At 38.6% G+C, this 27,027-nt stretch overlaps 1 pseudogene; it reads left to right on the top strand.

Moving 5' to 3' along the window:
* Positions 1-6,042: 6,042 nt before the first annotated feature.
* On the top strand, positions 6,043-6,997 carry LOC129502334 (ribose-phosphate pyrophosphokinase 1-like; annotated as a pseudogene).
* Positions 6,998-27,027: the final 20,030 nt, after the last annotated feature.

Genomic DNA, 27,027 nt, shown 5'->3' with positions numbered 1-27,027 from the left:
TATCTTGCTGATAGGATGAATCACACTGATTGTTTTACGGGTGTTGAACCAGCCTTGTGTCCCGAGGATAAATCCTACCTGATCATGGTGAATAATTTTCTTAATGTGTTGTTGGATCCTATTGGCTAGTATCTTGTTGAGAATTTTTGCATCCATGTTCATCAGGGATATTGGTCTGTAATTCTCCTTTTTGGTTGGGTCTTTGTCTGGTTTTGGAATTAAGGTGATGCTGGCCTCATAGAACGAATTTGGAAGTACTCCATCCCTTTTTATCTTTTGGAACAGCTTTAGTAGAATAGGTATTGCTTCTTCTTTAAACGTTTGATAGAATTCCCCTGGGAAGCCATCTGGCCCTGCACTTTTGTGTCTTGGGAGGTTTTTGATGACTGCTTCAATTTCCTCCCTGGTTATTGGCCTGTTCAGGTTTTCTATTTCTTCCTGTTCCAGTTTTGGTAGTTTGTGGCTTTTCAGGAATGCGTCCATTTCTTCTAGATTGCCTAATTTATTGGCGTAGAGCTGTTCATAATATGTTTTTAAAATCGTTTGTATTTCCTTGGTGTTGGTAGTGATCTCTCCTTTCTCATTCATGATTTTATTAATTTGAGTCTTCTCTTGCTTCTTTTTAATAAGGCTGGCTAATGGTTTATCTATCTTATTAATTCTTTCAAAGAACCAACTCCTGGTTTTGTTGATCTGTTCCACTGTTCTTCTGGTCTCGATTTCATTGAGTTCTGCTCGAATCTTTATTAACTCTTCTTCTGCTGGGTGTAGGATCTATTTGCTGTTTTTTTCTCTAGCTCCTTTAGGTGTAAGATTAGCTTTTGTATTTGAGTTATTTCCAGTTTTTGAATGGATGCTTGTATTGCGATGTATTTCCCCCTCAGGACTGCTTTTGCTGCATCCCAAAGATTTTGAACAGTTGTATCTTCATTCTCATTAGTTTCCATGAATCTTTTTAATTCTTCCTTAATTTCCTGGTTGACCCTTTCATCTTTTAGCAGGATGGTCCTTAACCTCCACGTGTTTGAGGTCCTTCCAAACTTCTTGTTGTGATTTAGTTCTAATTTCAAGGCATTATGGTCTGAGAATACACAGGGGACGATCCCAATCTTTTGGTATAGGTTCAGACCCGATTTGTGACCCAGTATGTGGTCTATTCTGGAGAAAGTTCCATGTGCACTTGAGAAGAATGTGTATTCAGCTGAGTTTGGATGTAAAGTTCTGTAGATATCTGTGAAATCCATCTGGTCCAGTGTATCATTTAAAGCTCTCGTTTCTTTGGAGATGTTGTGCTTAGAAGACCTATCGAGTATAGAAAGAGCTAGATTGAAGTCACCAAGTATAAGTGTATTATTATCTAAGTATTTCTTCACTTTGGTTATTAATTGATATATTTGGGAGCTCCCACATTCGGGGCATATATATTGAGGATTGTTAAGTCCTCTTGTTGGATAGATCCTTTAAGTATGAGATAGTGTCCCTCTTCATCTCTCACTACAGTCTTCGGGGTAAATTTCAGTTTATCTGATATAAGGATGGCTACCCCTGCTTTCTTTTGAGGACCATTTGAATGGTAAATGGTTCTCCAACCTTTTATTTTCAGGCTGTAGGTGTCCTTCTGTCTAAAATGAGTCTCTTCTAGACAGCAAATCGATGGGTCCTGCTTTTTTATCCAGTCTGACACCCTGTGCCTTTTGATGGGGTCATTAAGCCCGTTCACGTTCAGAGTTACTATTGAAAGATATGAGTTTAGTGTCATCATGATATCTATTCAGTCCTTGTTTTTGTGGATTGTTCCACTGAACTTCTTCTTAAAGGGGAATTTTAAGAGTCCCCCTTAAAATTTCTTGCAGAGCTGGTTTGGAGGTCACATATTCTTTCAGTTCCTGCCAGTCTTGGAAGCTCTTTATCTCTCCTTCCATTTTGAATGAGAGCCTTGCTGGATAAAGTATTCTTGGTTGCATGTTCTTCTCATTTAGGACCCTGAATATATCCTGCCAGCCCTTTCTGGCCTGCCACGTCTCTGTGGAGAGGTCTGCTGTTACCCTAATATTCCTCCCCATGAAAGTCAGGGACTTCTTGTCTCTTGCTGCTAAAAGGATCTTCTCTTTATCTTTGGAATTTGCAAGCTTCACTATTAGATGTCGAGGTGTTGAACGGTTTTTATTGATTTTAGGGGGGGATCTCTCTATTTCCTGGATCTGAATGCCTGTTTCCCTTCCCAGATTGGGAAAGTTTTCAGCTAGGATTTGTTCAAATACATATTCTGGCCCTCTGTCCCTTTCGGCGCCCTCGGGAACCCCAATTAAACGTAGGTTTTTCTTCCTTAGGCTGTCATTTATTTCCCTTAATCTGTCTTCATGGTCTTTTAATTGTCTGTCTCTTTTTTCCTCAGTTTCCCTCTTTGCCATTAACTTGTCTTCTATGTCACTCACTCGTTCTTCCACCTCGTTAACCCTCGTCGTTAGGACTTCTAGTTTAGATTGCATCTCATTCAATTGATTTTTAATTTCTGCCTGATTGGATCTAAATTCTGCAGTCATGAAGTCTCGTGAGTCCTTAATGCTTTTTTCTAGAGCCACCAGTAGCTGTAGAATAGTGCTTCTGAATTGGCTTTCAGACATTGAATTGTAATCCAGATTTTGTAACTCTGTGGGAGAGAGGACTGTTTCTGATTCTTTCTTTTGAGGTGGGGTTTTCTTTCTAGTCATTTTGCTCAGTGCAGAGTGGCCAAAAACAAGTTGTATTGGGAAAAGGAGAAAAAGAGAGGAGAGAAAGAAGGAAAGAAAAAAGAAAAAGAAAAAAGAAAAAAGAGAAGAAAAAGAAAGAAAAAAAGGTGGGGGAAGCAAACAGAAATCAAAAAGAAAAAAAAAAAAACACGGTGGAGTACCTTCTGATTCTGTAGACTTTAAGTCCCTTGACTTCCCCTGGAACTGGTCCGTCCAGCTGGTCTTCTGGGGGAGGGGCCTGTTGTGCTGATTTTCAGGTGTGAGCACTTGAGGGAACAGCTCTGCCCCTGCCTGGTGCAAGGCTCAGTGGGGGTTGTTCACCCGTGAGGCCCCTGGATGAACAACCACAGTGGCGGGGCCAGCTCTGCAGCCCTGGAGTCAGCTCCCTCAGTAGCTCCAGAGCTCTCCGTCTGAAGGGCAGGGAGGCCCCGGGGCGGGGCCGCTGATCTGCTCAGCTCGGGGCAGGAGCGTCCTTGCTGTCCTGGGCCCTCCCAGCCTCTGCCTGTCCGGGGGAGGCCGGATCTGGGCTGTGTCCCGGCGCCCTGTGCTCCGGGGCCTGCGCTGTTGGATTCGCGCTCCCGCCCCGCAGCCCCCTCTGGGGAGCCGCCGCCTGAGCCCTCCGAGCTGCTCCGGGCCCCGCCGTGCGCGCTGCAGCCCTTAGGGAGCTCGGCGCACTCTCCTGGGCCGCAGGTGTCTGTTAGTGTCCCCGGAGCCCGAGGACATCCCCGCCCTCCTGGGTCCTGCTCCAACTCCCTGCGGGCCCCTTTCCGCCCGGGAAGGTTGGTGCAGCTCCTGCTTCTCCGGGACGGGGCTCTCCTGTCCTGGGGACACTCGCCCCGGCCTCAGCCGGGCTCCTCGTGGGCCCCTCCCCCTCGGAGGCCTTTTGTTTCTTTATTTCTTTTTCCCCGTCTTCCTACCTTGATAGAAGCGCGAACTCTTCTCACTGTAGCATTCCAGCTGGTCTCTCTTTAAATCTCAGGCCGAATTCGTAGATTTTCAGGATGATTTGAAGGTTATCTAGGTAATTTGGTGGGGACAGGTGATTTGGGGACCCTGCTCTTCCGCCATCTTGCCCCTCCTCCCCATGACTCTTCAGTCTTAAGAGATCAGTATACTTTGTGAATTTTATATTTGTATATCATGTTACAAAATCGCAAAACTAGATTTTGTATACAATACATGGAATTTTTAAGGCTAATCTAGCACAAATGTTGTTTCAAACTTCATATGTCCATAGAACATACTCGATAAACATTTGTTGAGTGAAAGTATATCTAATTCCTCATTGAAAATATTTCATCTAAGTGTTGTTTCAAATGAATGATCAATGCTGAACAGCAACATTAAAGCCCTAAAACTAGAATTACATAAGAGAAAGTCAGTATGTAATTGCACCATGATTGTCAGAGTTTATGGGATTAGGGCGTTTTATCCTTCGTGTAGGATAAAATGAATGAGTTACCATCTCAGAGCCTGATTACTCCTTACTTTCATTTATGAATCTGAATAAATGTAACACTGACCCTGTAGCTATTGCATATTCGACTTTATCCATCACCACTGCTAATGATTATTTGGCTCTGAGGATTAAGTATATCCCCTTCAGTCTGCAGGTTCCTGTACTTTGTGAATGCATTAGCCCTTCTGACCTTCCCTAACTGATCAGGGGACACAGTTGTAAATTGCAGATTGGGAGTAATTTTTTATTTCTCGATGTTTTCAAAGTGATTGAATAATTTCATGCTGAGTGCAAAGTAACTGGAAATAAAGATTATTTCAAAATATGTAAGTAAAAGGTATGAGACGGATAATTATGTTTTTTTGTTAATAATGTATCATGTTCACTCCTGTTTATGGACATTCTGTCCCAAAGAAATATTTATTATAAGATTCTTGGAATTTTATTTATTTTTATTTTTAAAATTTTAGATATATTTTTAAAATATTTTATTTATTTATGAGAGAGAGAAACAGCACAGGTACAAGTAGGGGTCAGAGGGAGATGGACAAGCACGCTCCCTGCTGAGCAGGGCTTGATCCCAGGAACCCAGGATCACGACCTGAGCCTAAGGCAGATGCTTAATGGACTGAGCCACACAGGTGCTCCAGATTCTTCGAATTTTAAATAGAAATACCAAATAAAATTTCTAGTAGAAATCATATGTTATACTATAAATCACTATACATAAATGGTATCAATAGAATGGCTAATCCTTTTCCATGTAGAAAGTTACAATGAAATTAAACAAGCAAAGGCAAAATGTAAACTGCTGTATTTACAGAAACTAATGAAGAGGAACTAACAAACTTCACGAAACAGAGTATCCCAATTCACCTTCTTTAGTTTAGTTTGGGAAGCTTATTTGATCTTTAAACTTCAATGTCTTCTGTATAATGAAATCAATCCTCGGTAATTGTCACAAGGAGTAAATACCACAGTATACACAAAAACACCTGCAGGGTACTTGGGATTTAGAAGGTGCTAGTGGAATGGTGGCTCTTTCATTTTCTCTTTTTCAGTCATTATCTAGGGAACACAAATTATTTCACTATTTTAAGTTTACCTTAAATGTGTCATTTTGTATTTTTTTCCCTTTCTTTCATTGGGATTTGAGCATTTACATTGACATTCAAGTGAATATAAATTCTTATCTTTGAGCATGGATTCTGAAAGATTTCAAAAGAACTGCCATACTTGCCTTAGCTGTTATAATAGATTGGAGAACTGCCATTATAAGAAGAGTTGTGAGATGCTGACCTACAAAACTCGAACTCTCAATTTCCTTGGTTCTTTTTCTTTTTGGGTCCTCCCCCAGATCTTAGGAGCAATGCTCGTTTATCACAGCAATATCCTCAGAAACCTGATTTAAACTCACTGCCTGCCGAAGCTGTCCCTGAATACAACATGCTTCAGGATAAGTGCCCCTTTTCTCTGCATTTTAGTAGTAATTACCTTAAATCCTCAAATAAAATATCATATATTTGAACATTAAGATTCGCTTTTTCCTAACTTGGATAAAGGCTGGAATGTTGTTTAGCCTCTTTCCCATATTAATAAAGGGTTTGCTAAGTGAATTAAGAGTCTGAGTAGATACTTTGTGGGTGAGGGGTATTTGAATCATAAAAGGAAATACGTTTCAAGTATCTGGAGGCGGGAAGGTAAGATGGCGGCGGGGAGGTAAGATGGCGGGGAGGTAAGATGGCGGAGCAGCAACGCGAAGCGGTTAGCGCTGAGTCTCTTGGCGGACTTCAGGGCCCGTCTCAGCAGCAGCGGTGATCGCTGAGCGGAGAGTGCCTAGGGTAGGCAGCCAAGATGCCCAATATGAAGATCTTCAGCGGCAGCTCCCACCAGGACTTATCCCAGAAAATTGCTGACCGCCTGGGCCTGGAGCTAGGCAAGGTGGTGACCAAGAAATGCAGCCATCAAGAGACCTGCGTGGAGATTGGAGAGGGCTACGTGGAGAGGATGTCTACATTGTTCAGATGGTTGTGGCGAAATCAATGCCAATCTAATGCAGCTTTTGATCATGATCAATGCCTGCAAGATCGCGTCAGCCAGCCGCGTTGCCGCAGTCATCCCCTGCTTCCCGTCCGCCCGGCAGGGTAAGAAGGAGAAGCCCGGCTCCAGTCTCGGCCAAGCTCGTGGCAAATATGCTCACGGTGGCAGGCGCGGATCGTATCATCACCATGGACCTGCATGCTTCTCAGATTCAGGGCTTTTTTGATATCCCAGTGGACAATCTGTGCGCAGCGCCAGCTGTCCTGCGGTGGATACGCGAGAACATCTCCGGCTGGAGGAACTGTACTATTGTCTCACCCGATGCTGGTGCAGCTAAGAGGGGGACCTCCATCGCCGACCGGTTGAACGTGGAACTTGCCCTGGTGCACAAAGGACGGAAGAAGGCCGACGAAGTAGACCGCGTGGTGCTGGTGGGAGACGTGAAGGATCGAGTGGCCATCCTGGTGGATGACATGGCCGATACCTGTGGCACCATCTGCCACGCGGCCCACAAACTTCTCTCAGCTGGAGCCTCCAGGGTTTATGCTATCTTGACTCACGGGATCCTCTGGCCCCGACCATCTCTCGCATTAACAGCGCATGCCTTGAAGCAGTAGTAGTCACCAATACCATACCTCAGGAGGATAAGATGAAGCATTGCTCCAAAGTACAGGTGATCGACATCTCCACGATCCTGGCAGAAGCCATCAGGAGAACTCACAACGGGGAATCGGTTTCCTGCCTGTTCAGCCACGTCCCTTTACAGTAGAGTAACTGCTGAGGCTTTTTACAAATAGAGTGAACCCCACCCCATTGTTTTCCCCCTTGGTATTTGAGGACAGATTCGGCAGAAGGCCCGGCTTGCTCCCCTGATGCTTTCTACACCCCTCATCAGGGTATATATATATATTTCTCCTAAATTTAGAGAAAGATTGAGATTAGCTGCTGAGATTTCCCCCGCCTGCGTCTGCCTTGTCTCATTCTAGCTTGAGGCTGTGAGGCTTGAGGCTTTAACGACAGCTGAGCCCGCAGCAAGATTTCAGGCTTTGGAAGGTGTTGTATTGGGGTGTTTGAATGTCCCCCTGGGGAGGGGAAAGCACAGACTACTTAGCATGTGAATACTTCAGGGTTTCCTTGGTTCAGAACTACTGGCAACAAAGCCCTGCCCCCTTTCCCCCTCTACCCCCAACCTGTGACAAGTTCTCCAAAGCCTGTGAAATGAACCCTAGGCAGCGCCAGCCCAGCTCAGGCTGCTCAGTCCTGTAAATCTGGAGCCAGTGGGCAATTTACAGCCTGAGCAGATCTCTAGAGTAGGGGTGGGGGGTGCCTGGGGGTAGGCAGCACACAGCGCAGTGGATGCTTCTTGGGAGGAAAAAGCCTGATCCTTCATCCCCTCCAGCTTGGGGACTGTGTTGCCTGGATTTTCCTTTGTACCTGTTCCTTTCCATTTGGCTTGACCTTCAGCCATCTTGTCCTTCCCCTGGCCATATGTCCTCTGGGGCACAAATGTTCCTCCTACCACAGTCTTCTGGAAAGCAAACTCAGCTTCCTGGCTCCGTAATCTCTCACATCGGCACGAGATTATTTTTTGCCGTAGCATAATCTTCCTTAGCCCACTACTGCTGTGGTCATAGGTTTTAGGTGGGGTTGTAGTGCCTTTTGATTAATTTAAATATTTCATCTTTCTGCCATCTATTTGGCCTCTCCAATGACCTGAGATTTCTGTTAAAAAGACTGAGGTTACTGTCTCTTGTAGAGGAAACTAATAAAGTGTCTGTGTGTGAAGTCTGAAAAAAACCAAAACAAAACACAAGTATCTTTAAGAGTTTTAGGATCAGTTTGAAAATAATTGTATGCTAATTAGACACAATATCTGTACATAAATGTAATTTAATCTAATCCATTAGGCAACTCTACTTGGCCACGTGTAGTTTGAAATATTATAACTAATTGGACAGAGTAAGGTTGTATTCTTTATAAGTATCTTTTTCTTTATGAGTATATTTTATTTAAACATTTCATTACTATTGGGAATATGTATTCAAATTGTCCCTGTTTGTACATTTCAGAGTATTCAGTTATACTGGATTGGCAATTTTTTGTTTAGTTGAACTTTTTTTGTAAAGATTTTGAGATTTTAAAAAAATATACATGTTCTGTAGCTTAAAATAAAAACAATCCTAGAAACTCATGTAAGAAGAAAACTTGTTTCCCTTCACTGACATCTTTGTTTCTATCCCACTGCTGTGGTGTCTCAGCAAGTAGTCTCAAATATTGCTGACAGACTGATTCAGAACAGCATTTCCATATATTTCTGCACAATTGTTCCTCAGTGGTTGGATAATATAAAAATCATCTCAGTGCTTGTCCCCATTTTCTAACAATGCTTTTAAAATATGTATCATTATGAATTTGTCCTTATATAAGGAAGTATTATCTTTGGGAAAGTGACGACGAGTTCATGTAGTATGAGTTAGAAATTGCTATACGTTTAAAGGAAAGAGACTTTACGACCATTCCAAGTAAAGAAGAAATTATTTTTGTGGCACCTCAAATTATTTCTTATTGTACTGAGATTTTAAATCATTTAAAAATGGTAATGGTCCACTATTATTAAGTCTAGATGAATGTTAATTATTTCCTGAGTATTAAAACAATATTACATAGCTATTTCAATTAAATTGTGCATAAAGAAAGTAAAATCCAATGTGCCTTCTGAAAATAGAGCTTGACCCTTAGCTTCAAGGTCAACCTTTCTTTTCCTCCTTCACTCTGCCTAGACCATCCGAGCTCTTAAGTGTACACTACTATTTTACTTTTAATAATGTGCATTTTGTAGTCAAATGTATACACCCAATTTCTTAAAATACTCAAACTTGGCAAGATTTTTATTCCTTATTCATAAATTAAGTCATTTCTTTATAGATCTTCTTCAGTAAGATTTCTAAGAAGCCCATTTAATTTATAAAGTGCTATGCCAATGTGGTTTCAAAATTTATTTCACATCTGCATGTCTCATTTGTCCTTCATGCACACTCTTGATTAAATATACTTGTGCCAGTTAAAAAGAAAATTTGCTTCATTTGTTTATAGCCATTTCTCATGGATCACACAAACAAACCACCAGAAGTGGAAGAATTGAAATAATAGTTATAAAAATGAGAAGTAGTTCTATAGATAAACATTTATTCAAGTTTTATTCTGGGTAGCTTATTATTCTCATTTCAATACTTAATGGCTTGATCAGAAAACTAAATCTTAAAATCAAAGGAAATACTTTGGATCAGCAAATACAAAATGTTAAATTATGCCTTAAAATCTTATCGTTCTAATCTATTGCCTAAGTATTAGAATTCTTTATTCTTTCCATATTTCCAACCCAGTTTTACATAATAAACCTCCAGTCAAATTAGGCAAGTGGGAAACGGTCATCCTGTTTTTAAATATAAATCTCAGTACTGGGCAGCCCCAGTGGTGCAGCGGTTTAGTACCGCCTGCAGCCTGGGGTGTGATCCTGGAGACCGGGAATTGAGTCCTGCGTTGGGCTCCCTGTGTGGAGCCTGCTTCTCCTTCTGCCTGTGTCTCTGCCTCTTTCTCTCTCTCTGTGTCTTTATGAATAAATAAATAAATAATCTTAAAAAATAAAATAAAATAAATCTCAGTACTATCTTTGGATATGTAATTAATTCATTATTTCCCCTTTTAGTTCTCAATTTTGAATATCAGCTAATTTTTTTTTTTACTTATCAGATATAAACAATGTCTAGGAGAATATAGTAAAGATTTTAAGTCTGAGCAACAATTATATATTCTAGTTATGAATGTATTTATCAGAAAGTGAACTTGATAGTTTCTCTCTCTATCATTATAGAGAGCAACACAAAAAAAAATCATCATCTAATATTTCATTCCTAATATGTAAACACAATCATCCATTCACCCAATCACTTATGATACCACCCAATCACTTATGATAGGTTTAGATATCTGAGGAGCCATTTTAATTTTTTTTCTCTCTTATTACCTATAGAAAGTCAGAGAGTGAGCCCTATATGCTTTAGAAACACCCTCTTCATTCTCTGTCTGCCTATATAATTTGGTCCAGGATATTACATACATATATTGCAGCTATCAGAGCTGCCTCCCAAATGGTATCTGTGCTTCCAATTTCTTTTAATCTCCACATCAGTCTTTAATTTTTCACCATTAACTAAATTTTCCAATTTTTTAAAAAAGCACATATTGTTAAAATGTCTATACTATTCAAAGCAATCTACATATTTCATGCAATCCCTTTCAAAATACTAACAACCTTTTTCACAGCACTAGAAAAAACAATCCTAAAATGTGTATGGAACCATAAAAGACTTTGAATAGCCAAAGCAATCTTGAAAAGAAAGGCAAAGCTGGAGGCATCACAATTCCAGATTTCAAGTTTTATTACAAAGCTGAAGTGATCAAAACAATATGGCACTGTCACAAAAACAGACCCATAGATCAATGGAAGAGAATAGAAAACCCAGAAATAGACCCATAACTATATCAACTAATCTTTGACAAAGCAGCAAAGAATATCCAATGGGGAAATGACAGTCTCTTCAACAAATGGTGTTGGGAAAACTGCACAGCAACAAGCAAAGGAATGAAAATGGCCTACTTTCTTACACCATACACAAAAATTCAAAATTGATGGAAGAACTAAATATGAAACAGGAAACCATCAAAATCCTAGAGGAGAACACAGGCAGCAATCTCTTTTACCTTGGCCACAGCAACTTCTTACTCGACACATTGCTGGAAGCAAGGGAAACAAAAGCAAAAATGAACTATCACGACTATATCAAGATAAAAAACTTTTGTGGAGGGAAGGAAACAATCAACAAAAACAAAAGGCAACCTTCAAAATGGCAGATATTTGCAAATGGCACATCTGATAAAGGGTTATAATCCAAAATCTACAAAGAATTTATCAAACTCAACACCCAGAAAACCAATAACCCAGTTAAGAAATAGGCAGAGGACATGAATAGGCATTTTTTCCAAAGAAGTCATCCGAATGGCCAACAGTACATGAATAGATGCCCAACATCACTCATCATCAGGTCAATAAAAATTAGAACTACAATGAGGTATCACCTTGCACCTGTCAGAATGGCTAAAATTAACAACACAGGAAACAACAGATATTGGGGAAGATGCAGAGAAAGGAGAACCCTCTTACACTGTTGGTGGGAATGCAAATTGGGGTAGCCACTCTGGAAAAAAGTGTGGAGGTTCCTCTAAAAGTTAAAAATAGAATTACCTTATGACCCACAATTATACTACCATGTATTTACCCAGAAGATACAAAAGTACGGATTTGAAAGGGTACATAAACCCTAATGTTATAGTAGCATTATCAATAATAGCCAATTATGGAAAGAGCTCAAATGTCCATTGACTGATGAGTGGATAAAGAAGAGGTGTGTGTATATATATGTATAAAATATATTATACATATATTAGAATAGAATATTACTCAACCACATATTATATATATATTAGAATATTACTCAACCATGAAAAAGAATGAAATCTTGCCATTTGCAAGGACATGGATATAACTTGATTGTATTATGCTAAATGAAAAAAGTCAGTGAAAGACAAATACCATATGCTTTCACTCATATGTGGAATTTAAGAAACATGACATAGGGAGAAAAAAGGAGAAGGACAAACCATAAAAAAGATTCTTAACTATAGCGAATGAACTGAGGATTGCTGGAGGTGAGGTGGGCTGAGGGATGAGTTAAATGGGTGATGGGTATTAAGGAGGGTAGTTGTGATGAGCCTTGGGTGTAATATGGAAGTGATGAATCAGTATTCTACTCCTGGAACTAATAATATGCTATATTTTAACTAACTGGAATTTAAATAAAAACTTGAAAGAAACAAAAAGCATATGTTGGATTATTGAATGATGTTTGCATACAAGATAATATCTAGACTTATAAGCATTTCATGCAAAAAAACGTTATTTTCTAATTTCCATCAACTTAGTCCAAATCCATCTGTTACCACAGCATCCATCCGTCATCTTTTCCAACTATAACTGACTCTTGAACACATGAGTTTGTATTCTGCGGGTCCGTTTATATGCAGATATGTTTTGATCAATACAGTAGCATGAATGTATTTTCTCTTCCTTATGATTTTTCAATAGTGTTTTCTTTTCTCTACCTTATTTTATTATAAAAATATATTTTATAATACAAACAACATGCAAACTATGTGTTAATCAACTGTTTATGCTATTGGTGAAGATTCTGGTCAACAATAGACTATTAGTCATTACATTTGGGGGGATTCAAAAATTATATGCATTTCTGGGGAGACTGGATGGCTCAGTCAGTTAAGCATTCACCTTTTGGTGGTTTAGGATCAGGTCACAATCTCATGGGTTGTGGGATTAAGCTCTACATCAGGATCCTGACTTGTGGGGAGTTTGCTTGAAAGATTTAATCCCTCTGCCCTTCCCCTTGCTCATGCACTCTCTTTGTTTTTCTCTAAAAGTAAATAAATAAATCTTTAAAAAATACTATATGCAGGTTTCTGACCTCACAGAAAGTCTGTGCCCCTTGTCCCTGCATCATTCAAGGGTTAATTGTACATACTTTATATTCTCGTCACACTGGCCCTCCTCTTCACTGGAAATAACGTATTTCATTGAATTATACAGGTATACACATATATAATTCACATATATAGTTTGTGTTATATACAATTTCTTCTTGCCTCTGTCTGGGTTGTTTTTTCACCTTTCTTTCCCTAAAATGTCCAATTAATATTTCAGAGTATGCCTCATGTCCAACCAGTTTCTATTAAAAACTCATAACCCCTCTCACTCAGTTTAGGCTAAGTAATAATTACTCTGAATTTCCCAGGTATACTATACCTGTATTATAACACTCCTGACTTATTTGCCAATTTATTCATGAATTTTCTTGACTTTACTGAGATCTTAATTGATAACATGCCTTGAGGAACTTCTAATACAAAGGTAATCAAATGGTGAATACATGAATATGAAAGTGCCCATTCTATTAAAAACCACCAACATGATTTGAAAAATGATAATGATTTTATAAAGAAGAAACAAAATCAGTGAGTTTTTGAAAATTTTCAATGAAAAATCAATGAATTTTTAAAAATTTTCCTTAAGAAAAAGCATAGCACAGTACTAACCCTTTAAATAATGATAATATAATCAGAATCAAAACTTTATTAAATAATTATTTAGATTAAAATGAAAGGATATCTCTAATAACCCTAAGCTTTTCAGTGTTGGAGTTTATAAGATCATAATCAAGTAATTATAAATATCCCATGTATATCTAGGTAATTATTTGTCTTTTGAATATCAAAGTAACAAACTCATGTTCCTTTTTAAAATATTGAACATTTCTAACTATCTAGAAAATAAATCTTCCATAATCTGTCATCTACATTTAACTGATGCTAGATTTCATTTAGTTGCTTTTCTCTTTATTTTTGTATTAAATTATATTCAATATAATTTTAGTAAGTTGTTTTGATGTTAAGAAATTATATGATCAAAACACTGTGACCAACATTATTAAATATGAATATATTACAAATTCATTATTTTATCAATAATCATAAATGATTATTGGACAGGTCGATTGCATTAGCTGTATATAGGTGAAATAAAAGCCTTTTATTCCTAATAGGATATAATTCTATCTTCTAAAGTTTTTAATAATATAAATGCAATAGTAATGAACATTTTCCTACATGTCTTGTTAGTTCTTTTTTTTTAAAGATTTTATTTATTTATTCATGAGAGACACAGAGAGAGGCAGAAATGGGAGAAGCAGGTTCCATGCAGGGAGCCCGACATGGGACTCGATCCCAGGACTCCAGGACCACACCCTACACCAAAGGCAGATGCTCAACTGTTGAGCCATCCATTCTCACTGGTGTGAGGTGGTATCTCATTGTGGTTTTGATTTGTATTTCCCTGATGGCAAGTGATATGGAGCATTTTCTCATGTGCTTGTTGGCCATGTGTATATCTTTGGTGAAATTTCTGTTCTTGTCTTCTGCCCGTTTCATGATTGGATTGTTTGTTTCTTGGGTGTTGAGTTTAATAAGTTCTCTGTAGATCTTGGATACTAGCTCTTTATCTGATATGTAAATATCTTCTCCCATTCTGTAGGTAGTCTTTTAGTTTTGTTGACTGTTTCTTTTGCTGTCCAGAAGCTTTCTATCTTGATGAAGTCCCAATAGTTCATTTTTGCTTTTGTTTCCTTTGCCTTCATAGGTGTATCTTGCAAGAAGTTGCTGTGGCCAAGATCAAAAAGGGCGTTGCCTGTGTTCTCCTCTGGGATTTTGATGGTTTCTTGTCTCACATTAAGATCTTTCATCCATTTTGAGTTCATCTTTGTGTCTGGTGTAAGAGAGTGGTCTAGTTTCATTCTTCTGCACATGGCTGTCCAATTTTCCCAGCACCATTTATTGAAGAGACTGTCCTTTTTCCAGGGGATAGTATTTCCTGCTTTGTTGAATATTAGTTGACCATAGAGTTGAGGGCCCATTTCTGGGTTCTCTATTCTGTTGCATTGATCTATGTGTCTGTATTTGTGCCAGTACCATACTGTCTTTATGATTACAGCTTTGTAATACATTTTGAAATCCGACATTGTGATGCCCTGGCTCTGGCTTTCTTTTTTCAATATTCCCCTGGCTATTTGGGGTCTTTTCTGATTCCACACAAATCTTAAGATGATTTTTGTTCTACCTCTCTGAAGAAAGTATGTGGTATTTTGATACGGATTGCACTGAATGTGTAAATTGCGCTGAGTAGTATTGACATTTTCACAATATTAATTCTTCCAGTCCATGAGCATGGAATATTTTTCATCTCTTTGTGTCTTACTCAATTTTTTTCAGGAGTATTCCATAGTTTTTAGGGTATTGATCCTTTACCTCTTTGGTTAGGTTTATTCCTAGGTATCTTCTGCTTTTGGGTACAATTGTAAATGGGATTGACTCCTTAATTTCTCTTTCTTCAGTCTCATTGTTAGTGTATAAAAATTCCACTGACTTCTGGGCATTGATTTTGTATCCTGCCACATTGTCAAATTGCTGTATGAGTTCTAGCAATCTTGGGGTGGAGTCTTTTGGGTTTTCTAAGTACAGTATCATGTCATCTGCCAAGAGGGAGAGTTTGACTTCTTCTTTGCCAATTTGAATGCCTTTTATTTCTTTTTGTTGTCTGATTGCTGAGGCTAGGACTTCTAGTACTATGTTGAATAGCAGTGGTGAGAGTGGACATCTTTGTCGTGTTCCTGATCTTAGGGGAAAGGCTCCCAGTGATTCCCCATTGAGAATATTTGCTGTGGGCTTTTTGTAGATGGCTTTTATGATGCTGACGAATGTTCCCTCTATCCCTACACTCTGAAGAGTTTTGATCAGGAATGGATGCTGTATTTTGTCAAATGCTTTCTCTGCATCTATTGAGAGGATCATATAGTTCTTGTTTTTTCTCTTGTTGATATGATCTATCACGTTGATTGCTTTACGAGTGTTGAACTAGCCTTGCATCCGAGGGATAAATCCCACTTGGTCATGGTGAATAATCCTCTTAATGTACTGTTGGATCCTATTGGCTAGTATCTTGTTGAGAATTTTTGCATCTGTGTTCATCAGGGATATTGGTCTATAATTCTCCTTTTTGGTGGGGACTTTGTCTGGTTTGGAAATTAAGGTGATGCTGTCCTCAGAAAACGAGTTTGGAAGTACTCCATCCCTTTTTATCTTTTGGAACAGCTTTAGTAGAATAGGTATTGCTTCTTCTTTAAACGTTTGACAGAATTCTCCTGGGAAGCCATCTGGCCCTGCACTTTTGTGTCTTGGGAGTTTTTTGATGACTTCTTCAATTTCCTCCCTGGTTATTGGTCTGTTCAGGTTTTCTATTTCTTCCTGTTCCAGTTTTGGTATTTTGTGGTTTTCCAGAAATGTGCCCATTTCTTCTAGATTGCCAAATTTATTGCCATATAGCTGCTCATAATATATTTTTAAAACTGTTTATATTTCCTTGGTATTGGTTGTGATCTCTCCTTTTTCATTTGTAATTTTATTAATTTGAGTCTTCTCTCTCTTCTTTTTAATAAGACTGGCTAATGGTTTATCTATCTTATTAATTCTTTCAAAGAACCAACTCTGGGTTTGGTGATTTGTTCCACCGTTCTTCTGGGCTCTATTTCATTGAGTTCTGCTCGGATCTTTATTAACTCTCTTCTTCTGCTTGGTATAGGTTTTATTTGCTCTCATTTCTCCAGGTCCTTTAGGTGCAAGGTTGGCTTGTGTATTTGAGTTTTTCCAATTTTTTGAGGGATGCTTGTATTGCAATGTGTTTCCCTCTTAGGACTGCTTTGGCTGTATCCCAAAGATCTTGAATGGTTGTATCTTCATTTTCATTAGTCTCCATGAATCTTTGTAATCCTTCTCTAATTTCCTGGTTGACCCTTTCATCTTTTAGCAGGATGCTCTTTAATCTCCATGTGTTTGAGTTTCTTCCAAATTTCTCCTTGTTATTGAGTTCAAGTTTCAAAGCATTATGGTCTGAAAATATGCAAGGGACAATCCCAGTCTTTTGGTATTGGTTGAGACCTGATTAGTGATGCAGTATGTGGTCTATTCTGGGGAAAGTTCCATGTGCACTTGAGAAGAATGTGCATTCATTTGGGTTTGGATGTAAAGTTCTGTAAATATCTGTGAAATCCATCTGGTCCAGTGTATCATTTAAAGCTCTTGTTTCTTTGGAGATGTTGTGCTTAGAAAATATGTCATTTGCAGAAAGTGCCATGTTGAAATCTCCCAGCAGTAGTGTATTATTATCTAAGTATGTCTTTACTATGTTATTCATTGATTGATATACTTGGTAGCTCCCACATTAGGGGCATAAATATTCATGATTATTAGGTCCTCTTGTTGGATAGATCCTTTAGGAATGATATAGTGTCTCTCTTCATCACTTACTACAGTCTTTGGGATAAACTTTAATTTTTCTGATATGAAGATTGCTACCCCTGCTTTCTTTCGAGGACCATTTGAATGGTAATGGTTCTCCAACCTTTCATTTTCAGGCTGTAGTTGTCCTTAGGTCTAAAATGAGTCTCTTTAAAAAAAAAAAAAAAGAGTTTCTTGTAGACAGCAAATAGATGGGTCTTGCTTTTTTATCCAGTCTGAAACCCTGCATCTTTTGATGGGATCATTTAGCCCATTCACATTCAGAGTTACTATTGAAAGATGTGCATTTAGTGTCATTGTAATACTGATTCAGTCCCTGTTTTAGTGGATTATTTTTTTGGGATTCCTCTTTCTTTTACAGAGTCCCCCTTAGTATTTCTTGCAGAGCTGGTTTGGTGGTCATGTATTCTTTCAGTTTCTGTCTATCTTAAAAGCTCTTTATCTCTCCTATTCTGAATGAGAGCCTTGCTGGATAAAGTATTCTTGGCTCCATGTTCTTCTCATTTAGTACCCTGAATATATCCTTAGCCGTTTCTGGCCTGCCAGGTTTCTGTGGAGAGGTCTGCTGTTAATATAATATTTCTCCCCATATAAGCTAGGGATCTTTTGTCTCTTGCTGCTTTAAGGATTTTCTCTTTATCTTTGGATTTTGCAAGTTTTACTACTAAATGTCGAGGTGTTTAATGGTTTTTATTGATTTTAGGGGGGAACTCTCTATCTCTTGGATCTGAATGCCTGTTTCCCTCCCCCAATTAGGGAAGTTCTCAGCTATGATTTGTTCAAATATGCTTTCTGGCCCTCTGTCCCTGTTGGCGACCTCTAGAACCCCAGTTATACATAGATTTTTCCTTCTGAGGCTGTCATTTATTTCCCTTAACTTTTCCTCATGGTCTTTTCATTGTTTTTATCTTTTTTTCTTCAGCTTCCTACCTTGCCATCAACTTGTCTTCTTTGTCACTCACTCTTTCTTCCACTTCATTAACCCTTGTCATTAGGACCTCCAGTTTGGATTGCATTTCATTTAATTGATGTTTAATTTCAGCCTGATTGGATCTAAATTCTGTAGTCATGAAGTCTCTTGATTCCTTTATGCTTTTTTCCAGAGCCACCAGTAGGTTTATAATTGTGCTTCTGAAATGGCTGTCTGACATCGAATTGTAATCCAAATTATGTATTTCTGTGCTAGAGAGTACTGTTTCTGATTCTTTCTTTTGTGGTGAGTTCTTCTTTCTAGTCATTTTGCTCAGTGCAGAGTGGCTGTATGAGTGGGCTGCGTCAAGAATATCAACCATGACCTAAGTAAATTTCACCCTAGATGATTCTGCTGAGGTCAGAGACCAGAAACTGAAAATAACGATCAGAACAAAATAAAACAAAAGGACCACTAAAGTGAAAAACAAATTTTAAAACAAAGTAGTAAAAAATAAAAGGCCAGGAATCCTAAAGGAGAGAAAAAAAAAAAAAAGAAAAGAAAAGAAAAAAGGAAAAAAAAAGGAGAAGATAAAAAACAAAATCAAAAACAGGGGACTGGGAGATGGTGGTGGTGACGAAGTTTTAGTGGAGGGAGAATATAATCTACCTGAGGGGTCCTAGAGGGTGATTCTCTTGTTTCTGAGTATATTAAGTTCTGTATGTTAGCAGATGCTCAGTCCCAAATTTATATAAACCAGCAATAATTGTAGAGGGTCCCAACATTGACCACCAAAACATTAATAAGATAAAAGAGAGGGGCAGAATGAGAATGAGGAATCTCACAGAATGAACCAGCACGGCATACCACTTGGTCCCTGGTGCATGGTGGTCATGTCTTAGAAGGTATTAACTTCCACCATTATAGAACAAAATGAGGCAGAGAAAACAAAAAACACAAAACAAAACAAAACAAAAATATCTTGTATATCTCCCAAACTTAAGTTGAGTATGTTGAAGGGAATCAAGAAGTGGAAAATATATCTAGGACCTGTAATTGTAGAAATATGAAGCTAAAAAAGGAAGCATCTTAAAAATGAAGAGGTGGTAAAATATTGTAGTTATGGTGGGAAAAGAGAAAAAAAATTGGAAACTTACAGTCTGATATAAAAACATGTTGTAATGGAAAAAGGAAGGAAAAAAAGGAGGGGTACCCTCTAATTCTATATATTGTAAATCCCTTGACTTCCCCTTGAGCTTTCCCGAGCGGCTTGGTCAAGAATTTGCTCTTCCCCTGTCCTTCCAGCTGGTGTTTGGGGGAGGGGCCTGTTGTGCTGCTCTCAGGTGTGTGCACCTGGGGAGATGCCCTGCCCTCTACCAGGTGCAAGGCTCAGTGGGAGCTGTTGACCCCGTGAGACCTCTGTCCCCCCAGGGGCCCTGCCTCTCCCAAGTGCAAGGTGAAACAAGGAGGAACACCACCACTGGCAGTGGCAAGGTCCCCAGCCCTGGGGTCAGCTCCCCCAGTAACCTCCACAGCTCCTAGTCCGCACTGGCCTAGGTGCCCCTGGGTGGGGGCGCTGACCTGCACAGCTCAGGAGCTCCGGTGGCAGGAGCGTCCTCGCTGTCCTGGGCCCTCCCCGCCTCTGCCTCTCCCGGGGGTGGGGGGCGCAGGATGGGGGCTGTGTCTCCCGGCGCTGTGGGATTCGGGGCCTGCACTGCTAGAATCAGGCTCCTGGGGCACAGCTCCCGAAGGCAGCAGGGCGCAGCCCACCCCTCCACCCAGAGCCCCCGCCTGACCCACCGGCTTCTTCCGAGGCCCCGCCAGGTGAGCTCTAGCCCTTGACCTAGATCGGCCGCGGTGTGGGTGCGCTCTCCTCCGGTGCCCTCCTCTCCCAGTGACCCCGGGAGACTGGAGGTGTCCTGCCCCCTCCTGCGCTTCTGCCAGATTTCCCTGCTGAGCGCTTTCCCTCCGGGAAGAATCCGAGCGGATTTCTAAATTTCCCGGGTCTCCAGGGTGAGGCTCTCCTGTCCCAAGGTTCCTGCCGCCCCCCTGAGCCCGGCTCCTCTTGGGGCCCCCTCCCTACTCGATTTTTAAAAAAACAAAATTTCCACCTTCCTACCTTGTTAGAAGCTAAAACCCTTCTCTCTGTAGCGTCTGGCTGTCCTCTCTTTAAATCTCAGGTCGGATTCATAGGTGTTCAGGATGGTTTGGAAGTTATCCGGGGGAGTGGGTGGGGCCGGGTGAGGTGAGGACCCTGCTCCTCCATCATGTGGCCCTCCCCCTCTCGATAAATTTGTGTCCTGATGGCTCCACCCACGAGCCAATCATCCCTTGTCTCTCTCCTCCTCAGGACTCTCTGTTCCCTGAGGCACAATAATATTAAAATTAGGCCAGTTAATAACCCCACAATGGCCTTTAATTATCAAGTAGGGGAAATGTTGCATGTCTCTCCCTTTAAGTCAAAAGCTAGAGATGATTGAGCTTAGTGAGAAAGGCATGCTAAAAGCTGTGATAGGCTGAAAGCTAACCTCCTGCATAGAACAGATAGCCAAGTTGTGAATGGAAAGGAAGAGTTTTTGAAGAAAATGCAAAGTGCTACTACTCCAGTGAAGACATAAATGATAAGAAAGTGAGGCAGCCTCTTTACTGATACGGGGAATGTTTTGGTGGTCTGGATAGAAGATCAATCCAGTAATAACATCCCTTACATCAAAGCCTAGTCCAGAGCAAAGCCCTAACTCTCTTCAGTTGTGAAGGCTGAGAGAGCTGAGGAAGCTGCAGAAGGAAAGTCGGAGGCTAGCACAGGTTGGTTCATGAGTTTTAAGGAAAGAAGCCATCTGTATTACATAAATGTGCAAGGTGAAGAAGCAAGTACTGATGTGGAAGTTACATCAAGTTCTCCAAAACATCCAGTGAAGACCATTAATGAAGATGGTCACACTAAACAACAGATTTTAAATGTTAATGAAATACTTTCATATTGGAAGAAGATGCCCCCTTGCACTTCCAGAGCTGGAGAAGAAGCTTCAAAGATTTCTGGTTCAAAGCTTCAAAAGATAGACTGACTCTTGTTTGGGGTTAATGCAGCTGGTGGACTTGAAGCCAATGCTCATTTGCCATCTGAAAATCCTGGGGTCCTTAAGAATTATGCTAAATCTACTCAGCATGTGTTCTATGAATGGAACAATAAAGCCTGGGTGACAGCACGTCTCTTTACAACATGGTTTACTGGCTATTTCAATCCCACTGTTGAGACTTACTGCTCAGGAAAAAAAATAAAAAAGATGTCTTTCAACATATTATTGCTCATTGATAATGCCCTTGGTTACCCAAGAATTCTGATAAAAGATATACAACAGGATAACTTTGTTTTCATGGCTGCTACCAAAATATTCATTCTGTAGTCTTGGGTCAAGCAGTAATTTTGACTTTCAAGTCTTATTATTTAATAAATACATTTTGTTAGGCTGTAACTGCCAGAGATAGAAATTATTCTGATAGATCTGGGCAAAGTAAATTGAAAACCTGGAAAAAAATTCACCATTCTAGATGGCATTAAGAAAATTTGTGATTCATGTAAAGAGGTTAAAATATCAATATTGACAGAAATTTAGAAGTTAACTTCAGCCTTCATGGTTGACTTTGAGGTGTTCACGACTCCAGTGGAGGAACCGACTGGATATTTGGTAGATACAGCAAGAGAACTAGAATTAGAAATAGTGTCTGAAGATGTGACTGCACTGCTGCAATCTCATGATAAAACTGGAATGGATGAGGAGTTGCTTCTTCTGGATGAGCAAAGAAAGTGGTTTCTTTAAATGGAGTATACCCCTGGTGAAGATGCTGCAGAGATTGTTGAAATGACAATAAAGGATTTAGGATGCTATACAAATGGGTTAACAAAGCAGCAGGAGGATTTGAGAGCAGACTCCAGTTTTCAAAGAAGTTTTACTGTGGGTAAAATGCTATCAAAGAGAATCACATGCCACAGAGAGATTGTGAAGGGAAGAGTAGGTCGACGCATCAGACTTCATTATAGTCCCTTTTTGAAAGAATTGCCACCATGATCCCAATCTTTAGCATCTACCACCCTGATCATTCAGCAGCCATCAACATGAAAATAAAGTATTTTTAAAATTAAGGTACATATATATTTTTAGACCTAATGCTATAGCACACTAAATAACTACCATATAGTGTTAACATATCTTTTATATTTACTGGGAAAGCAAAAAAATTATTTGTTTGACTCAAGTTACTGTGATATTAGCATTATTGCAGTGGTCTGGAACCAAACCTGCAATATCTTCAAAGCATGCCTTTAGTGTTATGTATATTTACATGGATAAACAAAATGTGGTGTGTATATACACATATAAGTATATGTGCATGTGTGCATTTATATGTATATATACATGTACTAGAATATTATTTAGTTTTTAAAAGGAAGGGATTCTTGTAACATGGTACAACATGCATAAACATTGAGGACATTAGATTTCATTAATTTTTTAAATTGAAGCTTAATTAACATAAAGTATAATTAGTTTGATTAGTTTCACATGTACAGTATAATGATTCAACTATTCTATACATTGCTTGGTGCTAATCAAAATAAGTGTGCTCTTGATTAATTTATTTGATTTAATTTACTTTTAATGATTTAACATTTTTCATTTTTAATGTTTCAGTAGGAAAATAGGAAATGTTATTTGATTAATAAAAGTATTATAACCAATTATTTGATAAGCTATCCATTTATTTTTATGGAGAACATTGCATATGACAGTTGATTGAAATATTATTTGTTAGAAATTTCAAAAATTAGATTTTGTGACATCAGTTGTAGAATCTATATGTAGAGGCAGCCAGTTTTGTATGGTCCTAAAAGCTATATTGACATCAGGGCCCCCAGGATCACTTGTCACTTCCTAGAGCAGCTAAAATTCTGGCTTCCACCAGCCTATTCTTTAATCATGAACCTGGTCTAAGTGTGACTTCAAGGAGGGAGAGTAGAGTTCCCCAATATTTAATTTAGCCATGTGTTAGATTTATATTCATGTCTAAGTTTCAAAATGTTTAGAGAGATAAAAATTGTAACATACATTTTTAAACCTTCTGTTCAAATATCTATATTGTTTTATACAAAGGTAATTTCACAAATACTTTCCTTGAGCAGCCTCTAATCAGACCTAGTTCATGGGCTCTGACAGGGAAATAACTCACTATACTATTTTTCTAGGCTAATGATATTGGTACGCATAGGTCATTTTGGTTTACAAGTCCGAATGAATTTCAGTTTCCTGATAAATAAGAATCCTTGTAAATAACTGAAGAATATGCTCTCTCAACTACTGTTATTTACACCTTGCTAGCCTAAGAAAAATAATATTGCCATTTTTATGGATTCATTAAACTAGTGGGGGGTTGCTATATTCTTCATAACTTTCCAATGAAATGAGAGCCTATATACATATTAATCTTAAAAAAGGCTAGAATTCTATATACATCATTATTTATTCAAACACTAGATTGGAAAAAGTTACCCCTCAAGGACCATAAGCTACAGCCTAATATTTGCTCTAAAAAGCAGAGCAGAACAAAACAACTATCAGAGCAGAATAAAAACTGTTAGTTTTCAGAAGCTGTAGGATCTGTGAGTCAGGAATACATCTGAAAAGTAAACAAAGAAATCCAGTGCTATTTCTGAGGATTAATATTAATTTGTTGCATATTATGACTGAGAAAATAATTTTAAAGATCAAGTAATACATTCAAAATTGAAAAACATTTAGTAATGACTTTAATTTGCAATGAAGAAGAAATAAATGACTAGAGGCCAAATGTGACAAATCTAATAACTGTATAATATCCAGAGAATTGGAGGAATGTTAATTAAAGTAGATTTTCCCTTCAGAGATTTTATAGATATATTTTATCTCTATAATTTGTTGTCTTTTATTTGTATTAGTTTAACAAATGAGTTAAATTTTAGTTTATTATAAACATGACTGTTTTTCTCACTCTTCCTCAGAGAATTGATTCATGAAAAATTATTGGTAAAGCTAACATCATAATGTTCCTCTTGTGTTAATTCTTGAAAATTTATGTAAAAAGTATTACTTTACTATAATAGAAAATATTTGCATTGAAATAGATAATTCAAGATGTATACATTTGAACGGAGATACGTTGCGAGATTAAGCCCTTATTTTAATAGTATTAATTTGGTTGGGAAAAAAACTAGACTTGTTAGAATATATTTGTTATGAAAAAATATTAGGTTCATATTGAGGTACCACAAAAAAATCTCAGATTATTTAACAGGATGTTTTATGTCACAAATGACACGGAATAACTCAAGAAGTGAAATTTATTGCTTCAATGAGTCAAGAGATTTAGCTTCACTTAATCTCTATACAGTAGCTCAAAAGATGTCTGCCTTCTTTGATCAGCTTTATGTCACATCTCATGATACCCAGCTAAGGTCTCTTCAGTGTGTTACCTGAGTGACGACAGCAGTTTCACACTCAACATTCTTTCATGTAATCCATTAGCTGGAGTCAAGAGCTCGGTCTAACTGCAACACCAGTGGCATACGTGCATCTCCTGAAAACTCCAATAAAATATCTTCCCTGTTTTTCCAGGACAGGAAATATGTAATATGTTGATGGACCTAAGACAATCATGGTACATTCTTGGAGCTGAAAATAGAATAATTTTCATGGTAATAACATGTATAAAGATGAGAGAGGCACAAATCCCCCCCCCCAAAAAAAAAAACCCACAACACTAGGGTCATGTGGGTGAGAGAAGAGGAAAAGGGAGAGAGCCAGGGAACACATGTCCATGACAAGCAATAGTAGTAATATTAGTGGGACTGGTAGATTTGAACAAATGCAAGTAATATAATAAAAATGCAACTATAATTTTGTCTCTCCCCGCCCCTCAGTTAGGGAAACATTTTTCTTCTACCACTAAATGACAACTCTGGGAAGCCTCATAATTTTTCTGTCACTTGTAGATAATAAAGGATCCCAGGGCTGTCTTAAGAAAAAAATGAAATCTTGATTTCAGAAAGAGACTATTGGATCCAATGTACTTAGCAGTCCAGTTTTTCTTCAAAAGCAAGTCTTTCTCAACACCTCCTTTCTATCTAGGTTGCTGGTGGACTGCTTGACTTTTTGGAAGGTATGTGGCTGGCTTCCTTTGTCCCATACTCACCCATTTGCTCGATGCCATGACTGATCCATCCCTCCAGTGTTGAAGTACCTGAAGGGAGCAAAGGGAATGTTCTCACATATCTGAAACTATCTTAAGATGGCTTTGGCTCTTTGGCAAATATTTGAAGCTCACTCTGGTCTTTGGTAATGTCATAAAATCTTCAGAGGTCTCTTGGAGGATGTCTCTGACTATAACGCCAATAGGATAGGGAATTTCTTCCCTTTCACCAGCTCTCTGGTCTTCCTTACCTGCTTCTTCTCTTTTCTTTATACCCTCTGACAGAAATTCTCTTGGTTTCAATCCTATTTGGAATGATCCTAGACTGACTTCCATGTTTGGCTCATATGTGAGAGGCAGACTTGCATGTTTTACCTTGCCATTTGTGGAAGAGAAGTTACTTTCCAAATATAAGTCTCTGTCTTTCTCTGCCCAGCTGTCTCTGTCTGATAGCCACATCCTCATATCTTGAGATACTTTAGATGACCCTTCTAATGCATCCAGTACATGCTGGTAATTCTAGAGGGACTCACATGAGCTGTCCAAGGGAGTTTTCTTGATGTTTCTTCTCCTAGTACCTCCTTTTTTTTTTTCTATGAGTAAGTGAAAAGCTTTAGCAGTCCCTCAAGAAATGTCTGTAGAGATTCTCTTGACACTTTTTAGACTCTCACTAAGTGAGGGGTTCCAAGTGATAAGAATTTTGGCCCCCCTCCCTACCCCATTCTCTGTCATAATTTGTAACTTAACTTGTTTCAAAACTAATTTTAGAATTTTAGGATCAATGATCAACAGCATCTCACTTAAATTTTTTCAATTTGAATATATCATATTATTAACATCAACCTATGATTCAACACAGTAAAATTAAGTACCATTATCTACACGATTTCTTAAATTTTGGTTTCCACAACCTGTCTGATGCAGCACACAAGAGGAAAGACTAAAATGAGTCAATAATAGCAAATATCTATTGACTTTTTCCTATGTGATCATCTCATTTGAAATATTTTACATGTGCTAATATATTCAATCTTTTTTAGTAGCTGACGACATACATATCAATAATATTTTAATTTTACAAATGAGGAAATGAAGGTACAGCATGGTTAAATAAGCTTGCTCAAAATCCCAGACATAACATATGGCAGATGTAGGATTTAAAGTCAGGCATACGACTCCAGACTCCCAATTCTTCACCACTCATATTACCTCCTTCCAAAGATTACCAAATACGTATATTTCTCAAAGTAGTTCATGGTGCATAGAAAGTAATGTTGCAATGGAGTTACTTTTCTATAATGAAGAAACTGGAAGTTAAGTAAAAGAGTCTATGGGCAAGTATTAATATACTGTCTTTTTAGTTCAAAGAAAAGATTGAACCCCTTCACTCTGAGTTAGTTACATATTTTATTATCTGAGATGGGTGTATGCTCTGCAATTTACACATTTTATTTTTTTTATTTAAATTCACTTAGCCAACATATAGTACAATCATGAAAGATGATTTGTATCCCTCTCTGATTTCTTCTCATTCTGTTTTCCCTCTCTTCCCCTATGATCCTCTGTGCTGTGTCTTATATTCCATGTATGAGTGAAACCATGTGATTAATTGTCTTTCTCTGATTGATTTATTT

Source organism: Nyctereutes procyonoides, unplaced genomic scaffold (genome assembly GCF_905146905.1).
Source record: "Nyctereutes procyonoides isolate TBG_1078 unplaced genomic scaffold, NYPRO_anot_genome, whole genome shotgun sequence".
Lineage (NCBI taxonomy): Eukaryota > Metazoa > Chordata > Mammalia > Carnivora > Canidae > Nyctereutes > Nyctereutes procyonoides.
The sequence above is the reverse complement of the archived record's forward strand: the minus strand, read 5'-3'. Positions and strand labels throughout refer to the sequence as shown.